Raw genomic sequence first — 10,674 nt, 5'->3', positions numbered from 1 at the left:
CAAGGAAAGCTTTTGCTCCCCAAAAGTGCACCAAAAACAGTGTTGCCACTCTCTTCTAAAGAAATAGTGCACAAGGTTTCTTTGACTGAAATAATTGTTTTTCAAAAAACATACTTATATCTATGTTGAAAATACTTTTTTTGTTTAGTAAACATGTGTGTGTTCTCAGAAATGTCTTTTAAATTTTTACTGACTGATTTACTTCATCAGAGAGAGAGCTGCACACATATAAGCCCACTGGTTCCCTTGTCAAATGGCCAGGAGCTGGGGACTCAATCCAAATCTCCCACATGGGTGGCAGGGACCCTACGACTGGAGCCATCACTGCTGCCTCCCAGGGTGCACGTTATCAGGAAGCAGCAATCAGGAGCAGACGCAGGACTCCAACTCATGTCCCAGATCAGATCTGCCACTCATTAACATTTATATCCAAAAATGAATTCTTCCAAAAGTCCCCCCACCCTGGATAGGAAATAGTTAATTCACACACACACACACACACACACACACACACACGTCTTAGCTGCAGCTGCTGAGAACTGCAACAGGAGTTTGACCTTTGAGAAGTTATCCATCTTCAATATGGAGCATAAGGCAAGAAAAACAGAAAGGACAGCGGATACTACTTTACCTGCTTGTTGAGGAAAAGAGAATTGGGGAAAAAGGTAAAATTCCCTCTGCTTTCAAATGTCCTGAGTGAATAGGGTATAAAAACCGCAAAACATAGTTTTATCCTCAAAGGATGTCAAGGAAATAGAATCTGAAAGCAGATTTGTGCTGGGGAGAGAGCTAGGAAGAACACTTTGCAAGAAAGTCAGACTGCGGCCAAGTGCTTAGTTCTTTCAGCCAGAGGCCAAAACTATAAAAATTAGAAGAACCCCTTTCATTAGGACAAGATTGAAGGGTTTATGTTATGGGTCCAGCAGCCAATTCTGCACAAACTGTTTTTTCCCTTGTACTTGAAGCTCTGTAATAAGATTAAGATGCTTCCACACCGGGTTTGGCTCACTCACTTGTCTTCCTGCAAAAAAAAACAAAAAAAAAACAAAAAAAAACAAAAAAACACAGCACTGTTGCTAGTATCATTGGCTCATTATTGCTCCTTTAAATAGTTACTGGCAAATAACCAAAACTAAAAAAAAAAAAGAAAAACATGTTTTGCAACAATACCCCAGACACTATTTTGTTACATATATTCCAAAAGAAAGATTGTGAACTACAGCTTAGATGATCATAGGGCATGTAACTTCATGCTTAGCTTCTACCAAATTTATCCAACTTTAAGGAAACACACTTAAGAACTGAAATGTTTAACCTTTAAAACTTAAGGGTGAATGGAAATTTGTCCTCTTTCTCAATGATTTCTTGAAGGATGACCTCTTTCTCCCTATGGTATTACCACTCAAACTCTGAACAACGGAACTAATCTAAGTAATGACTCATCTGTCACGAGATGTGGTTAAAGCATTTCCGTCCCCTGTTAACTTGGGGAAAGAAAGATTCTAGAAGGTTTTCCTTTCTCCCGTCCAGTATATGTGGGACTATTAAACCCCAAATAGAACAGTGTTCAACTTTTTTCCCCATATTTTGTTTTTCTATAAACAAACTTTATCTGTGGCCTTGTAGCAGACAATCAGTTCCAGGAAACACACAGCTAACAGTATCATTCCCTCTTGTTTTGCACATCATATAAAAACAAAGTTTAAGTAAATATTTGAATTAGAACAATTTGAAACATTTAACTTTGGAGTAGCCTTTCCCTAGCATGTATTGATCACTTTGCTCCAGGGTTTTGTGTCAGTGCACTCCTAGCTGACCATTTAAATGAAGCCAGTTCTCAGCAGTATACAATACACTAGCCGAGCAGGGTGGCAGAAAGTCAGCATTTGCAGAATGGAGCTCAGATTGAGGTTCAGCTCCTGTCCGCTCAAAGCTGGTCTATAAATAGCAGTATAGCAACACCTAGTGCTAAGTGCAGACATAGCAGAAGCATTGGTCACAGCAGGCTTGTTACATTGTAGGAAACACTGCCATTGGATGGCTCTTTCTCATGGCCTTTTAACCATGGAGTCACCCCCTGCATGGCCGACTCAGACTAGCTGATCTGTAAGGTCTTTTCTGGCTCGCTCTCTCTGCGATTCTCCAGTTGGGTTACTACTATGGACTTTTCATCGTTCTCCCACATTCCTTTCAGTGAACTTGTCCTTTAGATAAAGGGGACTTGCCTAGGCCTCGGCTTTATCTGTTGTGTCAATGATCTTTGTATGGATTTTAAGGAAGAAATGAAAGGGCTCAAGTACAGGGACAATGTAATGCACAAGTCCCACAGATGTCCTTTTAGCCTCTCCTGCCTCCCAAAAAAACAGTAAGATAAAAATGAGGACAGGATATCTGAGTTGTAGAAAAAAGTGTGAGCTTTTGTGTACAAAAAATGATACCAGCTATCTGCCATCAGGAGGTGATGTCTGTAGTATGTTACCGGAATCCTTGTGTCATAAGGAGCTACTTAGTTCACCGGTTTTCTTCTGTCAGACAAGATCAGGGTATCATCTGTATAAAAATGCAATAGGAGGATGAGTTTGCATAGCCAAATTCCAAGCAAAAATTTTAATATATTTATTATTTCCTTTTTATTTATTTATTTATTTACAGAATAGAGGAAGCACATATTATGTACAGAAAGCTGTAAGGCAAAGTAGATAAAACCTTTGAAAGCATAGATATGCACAAAACTACAGGTCAAGTGAAGATGCGTTAAATTAGACAAATCATCATGAACATAAAAAGCTACAAGTCAGCTCACCGATGGATTACAAAGGTACATGTAGTGGCAAGCATTTTGCCTAGTGGTGAAGATGCTGGTTAATAACCCACGTCCCACCCTGGAGGGCCTGGGTTCAATACCCATCATTGGATCCTGACTCCAGCTTCCTGCCAACACAGACCCTTAGAGGCAGCAAAAGATGGGATGTGATTGGGTTCCTGTCACCCATGGGGAAAACTGGGATTCCTGCTCCTGGCTTCAATCTGGCCCAGCCTCAGCCTTGTGGGTATTTGGGGAGTGAATCAGCAGACAGGAGAGTGCTCTTGTGCACTCGCTGTCAAGTCAATCAATAATAAAGCAGGCCCTTCCTTTAAAAAAAAAAAAAAAGTGAACATCAGAGCTCTACCACCCTCCTCCCCAGAGTAGGAAGTTCTGGCTGGACTCCCAGGGAATTTGTTTGTAACCTTGTGTCTTCCTCTATTTAACACAGTCATGTGGCAGTGTGTCATGTGCCAGTATACACCGCCAGGATAAGCCTAGCCACGTGTCTCTTCAGTACACATCTCTCCTGCAAGGCAGAGAGCTCCGATGGAAAGCCCCGACACACTGCCCAACACTAGGTGGGGTACATCTCTCTGAACCAGTGTCTAACTGCTCAGGAAAAAAATGTCCATTCTCTGTTTTCCAAAAAATCTGGTTCATTCTCTCCCTGCATTACTGTGCAAAGAGTCCCTCCTTTCAGCCTTTCTCTCTCTCTCTCTCTCTCTCTCTCTCTCTCTCTCTCTCTCTCCATTCCTTTGCCTTGCTTTATTGTTCATCATGGCCTCAATACCACCTGACTGACTTGATTCTTCATGAATCTTGGTTTGTTTACTGTGTGTGTTCCCAGTTAGGGTGAAAATTCTATAAAGGCAAGGACTTTGTTTTGTTCACAGCTGCATCCCAAAGCCAGGAACAATGCCTGGCCTGTAGGTGATGCTTAGGCAATGTGGAAAGATGGATGGTTTGATGAACAACAAACCAACCAATGAGTGAGTTCAATTTGTGAATGCATTCATGAGGTCACTGCTCATCCTGACCCTTAAATCGCACAGACTGTTTTACTGTGAAAGCCAGTGCCTCAGGCTTTCCCTTAGAAACATGGAGTACCTTGGTACCTTGAACCCCTCCAGCCCTCTGCTCCATGAAAACTCACAGCAGCACCTTAGGAAGATCTTCCAGGTTGCCTCTCTGAGTGGTTACAGTAACCACACCAGCTTTTTGTGCCCTTCCAAGAAGGCAGGAAAGAAGAGTCAGCTTTATGCTTCTTCATTCCTTGGCCATCCTAGCATCTGCTTTGTTTGTGAGCAAGTTTTAATTAGTTTATGATACAAACAGGAGCTGGGCTGGGGTCACCAATTGCTTGCTCCCAGGCTGCTAATGATGGAGCTGGTAGATGCTTGTTTCCAGTTAACGCCTTTTTTTGTGTGTTCCATGGGGATTACAGAAAGGTCTCCTTAAGCAATACTGGTGAACTCTCCAGCAAGAATTCAGTTGGCCAAATCACAGTGTGCATGACTTCTTCTGGGCTCACTGCTTGTATCAGATAGAAGGGACAAGATCCCCCCTTCAAGGGGGTCACATTCCAACAGATAAAGGCTTCTTAGTGACAGTTAATCTGGTCAGATAGGTACTTTTGTTCCTTTGGGATTATTTTAAGTTGTGGAATCTTAGAGATAGAGAACGTCTTAGAAATTATCCAGTCCAACCTTCACATTTTACTGAGAAGGACACCAAGATTATGAGGTTTTAACTCACTCAAGGTCACACAGCCCTGGTGTCCTGCTCTGCACCATGCTGTCCATCCTCCTGTACAGGACTCTTGCATGTGACAACCCTTCTAGTCCATCTCCACACCAGGGCAAGAACACATACACAAAGCACAGAAATTCTGGGATTATTTTATCAATGCATAAAAGCCAGGTTTTGGTTTTAACCCTGTCCTTTGGTCTAATTCTCTCTCTCTCTTTTTAAGATTATTTATTTATTTATTTATTTGAAAGGCAGAGTTACAGAGGGGCAGAAGCAGGGGGTTGGGGGGTGGGGTCTTCCATCCACTGGTCCACTCCCCAGTTGGCCACAATGGCCAGAGCTGCGCCAATCTGAAGTCAGGAGCCAGGAGCTTCTTCCAGGTTTCCCATTCGGGTGCAGAGGTCCAAGGACTTGGGCCTCTCTTCTGCTTTCCTAGGCCAGAGCAGAGAGCTAGATGGGAGGTGGAGCAGCTGGGACTCAAACTGGCACCCATCTGGGATGCTGGCACTGCAGGTGGTAGCCTTATCTGCTACGCCACAGTGCCAGCCCTGGTATAATTCTTTTTTTAAGACAGAAATCGCAAGAAATCCCTTTGTTTGTTGCTTCTTTTATATCCCTGGGGGTAGAATCAGCATTCTGATAACGCCTGCTTCCCAGCCTTTCAGCGTGATCCCCATTCCTCTGATGTCCTTGATTGAGTCTAGCCCTATAAGCCTGGATAGGCTTCATGGTAAAAGGTTCAGAGGTACACGGGCTTTTAAACAGACAGAGTACTCCTTATATATTGACCCAATGGAGCAAAATAAAAGTCCTAAACTGTGGAGTTGAGCATTCTCAGGTGCAGAACCAGCATCTGACAGTCACAAATTGTGTTACTTTTGGAATTTAATGTCTCAGAACCTCAGTTTCACCCTCTGTAAAGTGGGGAATCATAAGGACAAGTGTTGAGAGCTTCAGCAATGTGTCTTCACCCTTCCTGTCGTTTTGTCATTTGTATGGGCATAACTCAATCCAAAAGTGGGCTTAATTTCTCATGGAAGATTTTGGTTTTTCCATTTTTCAAAAATACCAAGAAAAAGAATGAAAAGTATACATTTTCTGTTTAAGGAGACTTGAAGATTTCTCCTTAGCTCCAAACATAAAGAAAAGATAAAGAAATGGAAATGCTAACTGCATGACTTGATCTGTTTACATTGGATGTATGTATTGAGATATTGTACAGTGCTTCATAAAAATGTACAGGTACTACATGATAATCAAACTTTTTTAATCAGAAAGAATAAAAATTAAAAAGCAACTTTACAGGAGGGAAGATTTGTTCTTAAAAGTGGTATTTAGAAACAAGCATAATCTGAGACTATTTCGAGATATTTCCTTTCTCATTCTGCTTTTTTTCTTCCCTTTTCCTCTATTTATTTCCCTTTTGTCCTCCTTACACATATCTTTGATAAAATGTTCATGAACGGCCTACAGCATCCATGGTTCCTCTGTCCCCGAGTCAACTCTGTCCAAACCCGAGCTTTGGATCTGTGAGTGACGCAAGAAGCTGTTTTTGGCTTCAGGAATGTTTTCCTCTCCTGTTGTCCTTCTTTCCTCTCCATCTTTTCTCTACCTCTCTTCCCCAGACGCCCTCCTGTTTCTCTCTTCCTGTTTTTTTTTTAGTTTTTTTCCCTCTCCTTGGTGGCCAAAGCATCAATCCATCAGGGCCACTGTCACAATCACAGTTCTATCTGTGGCTCTTCTGTCACCGTGATAAAACAAGATAGGGGCAGCCTTGCCAAAAACAGACGCTCTCCACAGTAGCCTGTGGGAGGCTGCCTGGTGTGGACAAGCCTGCCAATGAGAGCATTTCCTTGCAGCTGCAAGGCCTGGGAGAGCGAGCCCGTAGCTAACTGCTGTACAAGTTTGCTGGTGACACAATTAAATTGTTTTGCTTTTCAAAAACATGGGAAAATGCTGATAAATTCCAGACGATTTCAAAATACATGCAAGGGTCAGTTTTACAAAAGGCAGATAAAATCTGATTTAGGTAAGTACAAGTTGATGCACAAATCTCTATTGAGGTCCAAACATCTTGCAGATTGGAAGGCTTTAAATTTGACAATTCCCAGTTAGGGATGATAAAAATTGAACTTTGCTCTCCTAAAACCCCTAGCCATTATGAGAAGAGAGGGTTCACTCAAAGTTGAAATCAGCTTGGAAAAAGCAAAGGGAAATGTGTGTTATAGATGTACTTCTGGGGAAATTTTGCTCAACTTTAAATACTTGACTGGAAAGACACAAAAGGATGCAAAGAACACCCTTTGTGTCTATGTGTGGGTTGGTGCATTTTCACAGCATAACCCAACACACCTCACCTGGGCTCCTGTCTCCATCTCAGTGCTGAAATGCCTGAGCAGCTTTGCCTCGTAACCCCTCCCCCACCAACTACGACCCATATTTCTCATCATCATCAAGGGTTATGGAGCCAGCAGTACCATTTGCCAGAGTCAAACAGATCTGTTGTTTTATGCAGTTAAGGAACCTAAGTCTTTTGGTCTCTCAACTTTTAACTTGAAAATTTCAAACCTATGAAAAAGCTGGAAGAAAGCCAAAGAACGCTAATATCACCTTCTTTCACCAGAAGGACATCCTCTTATATAAATATAATACAGTTCATACTCCCAAGATACTTAACATTGATTCTAGTACTATTGAACATCAACTTCATTGTACTTCAACTTCCCCTAATTGTCCCAGTAAACATTCATTTTCTTTTTAAGGATTTATTTATTTATATGAAAGCCAGGGTTACAGAGAGAGAGAGAGAGAGAGAGAGGGAGAGGACAAAGAAAGAGATCTTAGATTTGCTGGTCCACTCCCCAAATGTCCACAATGGCACTGGCAATGGCAGGGCCAGGCCGAAGCCAGGGTCCAAGAAGACATTCCAAGTCTCTTATGTGGGTACAGGGGCCCAAGCACTCAGACCATCTTCCACTGCTTTCCAAGGCACATTAGCAGGGAGCTAGATTGGAAGTGGAGCAGTTGGGACTTGAACTGGAGCCCATATGGGATGCTGGTGTCACAGGCTGCAGCTTTACCTGCTATGCCACAACGCTGGTCCCAGCCAGTAACCTTTTCAACATCTTTCATGACTTGGATAATTTTGAAGCGTCTAGGCCAGTACTTTGCAGTAATATCCCAAGAGTCCGAATTCATCTATCTGTTTCTTTATGATTAACTTCAGACTAAACATTTTGTCAGAAACATCACCTACAAACATTGGTAGTGTGTGCTTGCGTTGAATCCCATCAAGAGACAAAGATGCTAGCTTGTCCCATTTTTGGAGATGTGAAGTGTGACCCCTTGGTTAAGTGGTAATGGACACACTTCCACATTGCAGAGGTCTCTTTGCCATTTTAGAGCTCCCTCCTTTCGTCCCATGGTTTCACATCCTTTGATGGTCCCTACCTGAATTAATTACTCACTGGTGTTAGCACAGTGTTAACTTTTCTAATTTTACATCTGTTTTGTGCATATCAGATGGAATTTTCAGTGTCAAACTCAGTTCTTCTGCCACCAAAGCTCATACTTTTTCTCACCACATGAGCTACCTCTCCAACATGGAAACACATGAAACTGAAGTTGATCAGAAAGAAAACATTTAAATCTCATCTCTCATTTAGAGCTCCATTTTATTTTATCTTGGCAAATATGGGCTCCTTCTGAAGCTTTGAACCCTACTTTAAAACCCTGTAACTACGGGGTTAGCACTGTGGTATGCTGGGTAAAGCCGCCGCCTACGCTGCCGGCATCCCATATCGGCACCAGTGTGAGTTTCAGCTGCTCCACTTCCGATTCAGCTCTTTGCTATAGCTGGAAACACAGTGGAAGATGGCCCAAGTCCTTGGGCCGGTGCATCCATATGGGAGACCTGGAAGAAACTCCTGGCTTCAGATCAGCCCAGATCTAGCCATTGCAGCCATTTGGGGAGTGAACTAGCAGATCCAAGACTCTCTCTCTCTACCGCTGTCCATAACTCTGCCTTTCAAATAAATAAATCTTAAAAATATGGCTAGAACCCCAACACAGCTGTCATCTTTAGGGTTCACTTGTGAGGGGATGTCCAGGTCAAGTTCCCCGCCTCAGCATCACTGACATTCTCCCACCCTTTTAGAGGTCCAGGTTTAACAGACAAGTGTATGGGGTTTTGTGTGATGGGGTATTGGAATCAAAATGTCAGTCTGGGTTTTTTGTTTGTTTGTTTGTTTTTAAAAAAGATTTATTTATTTGAAGGGCAGAGGTACAGAGAGAGTCAGAGAAATTGGCTGATTCACTCCCCCAAATGGCTGCAACAGCGGGAGCTGAGCCAATCCAAAGCGAGGAGCCTGGGGCTTCTTCTAGGTCTTGCACGTACTGCAAGAGCCCAAGGAGTTGGGCCATCTTCCACTGCTTTCCCAGGCCATATCAGAGCTGAATCAGAAGTGGAGCAGCCAGGACTCGAACCAGTGCCCATATGGGATGCTGGCATCACAGGAAAGTGGCTTTACCTGCTATGCTACAGCACTGGCTCATTTGGTAATGGCAAGGTTAGGATGAGGAGTTTGGCAGGGCCTTCTCCATTCTCTCCTGACCTTGGGATCTCCTGCTCGGGTCTGCAAAGCACTCCCACAAAGACCATGATGGCATCTTCTCCAGAGAGTACTCACAGACCCACCTTGTGGTAAGTTGGTGCCAAAGGGGCATGTTGGGGTCTGTTACCCTTGCTGGCAGCTAGGACTCCAGGAAACAGGGTTGGAGCAGATCCTACCTTAAGTCCAGCCCAGGCCAGGTGCAAAGTTACACTTTCTGTTCTTCCCCAGGCACTGCTCTCACTGAACAGTTCCCTGCTTTGATGAAACCAGTGTGAATAGATTCCTGCCGGAAAGCACGCAGAATTCCCTGTCCCTTCTCTATGTGGTATTAAGTGGCAGCAACTCTTCTAATCACTAATACGTTCAGATTTATGAGTCACATTGACAGGGTCATGGTTAGCCTAGGAGTATTATTAGCATGTAAAAAGCCCCTAAGATTAAAACGAAAAAATATTCTCTTTGTTTGCCATCTTTGTACTGTTTAACATGAGTATTTCAACAGTCTTTATTTTCCAAACATGCAAACAGGAGAGAGTGATCTGACCCACAGTATATTGACATACCATGTGGCTATAACCTTGAGATAAAAAGTAAAGGAAAAAGTCAAAACAGCTCAAACCAAATACCAATACAAACAAGTCTTTCTTCACTCCAGACCCCTTCCCCCTGAATCAAGGGAACAAGCTGGTGCTAGCACACACATGCAATGGTGGACACACAGAGAGCTGCACTGAGCACTCCACAGGGGCCCCAGAACATGGCTGGAAGGGCCAATGTGTTCTCTCTTTAACTGAACAAATATTTCTTACTACAAGTGTCTACCCTGTGTACAGTTCTAGGTGGTGGAGATGTTTTGTGTTTGCAGGGGATGTACAAGACTTTCAAGACCTCTGCCCTTCTGGAATATATCTAGTGGTTTTAGAGGAAAAAATCAGAGAATATAGTACATCATGTTGATAGCAGCCTTGAGCTAGTTTCCTGGAATTTGCATATTCAGGAGTGTAACTGCTTCCAAATCTGAATCCAACTGTGCAGGGGTTCTTAAAGATAGAAAGAAAGAAAAAGGCAGAGAATCAGAGAAAAGCTTCTTTCTCTACTGCACATTGGGAGGGTCTTTGAAGTTTCTACCAAGTTGATCAGGAAGAGCCTAAGCTAATGTTTGTAAGATGATGGATAAAAGAAACAATAATGATTGTGCCTTTGTTCCAGGCTGAAAGAACTCCAAAGAGCAGACTTCCCAATGTAATAACAGCTAATTTCCCAAACATCTATGCTGTGTTAAGCTCAGTGCTAAGCATTTACATGGAGCAGTCAACTCTCCCAACAGACCGCCTGGTGAGATAAACACTAACTTTATTACCATTTCCCATATGAAGAAACAGATCTAGAAAAGTAAGCTGGCCTTGCACTGGGACACACACTTGGTCTAGAGTGGTACCAGACTGACCCCAGCAATATCTAACTCAAAACCCATATTCTAAACCATTATTATTCCATCTATGAAAT

Source organism: Oryctolagus cuniculus, chromosome 4 (assembly GCF_964237555.1).
Source record: "Oryctolagus cuniculus chromosome 4, mOryCun1.1, whole genome shotgun sequence".
Lineage (NCBI taxonomy): Eukaryota > Metazoa > Chordata > Mammalia > Lagomorpha > Leporidae > Oryctolagus > Oryctolagus cuniculus.
This window is presented reverse-complemented; position numbering follows the sequence as displayed.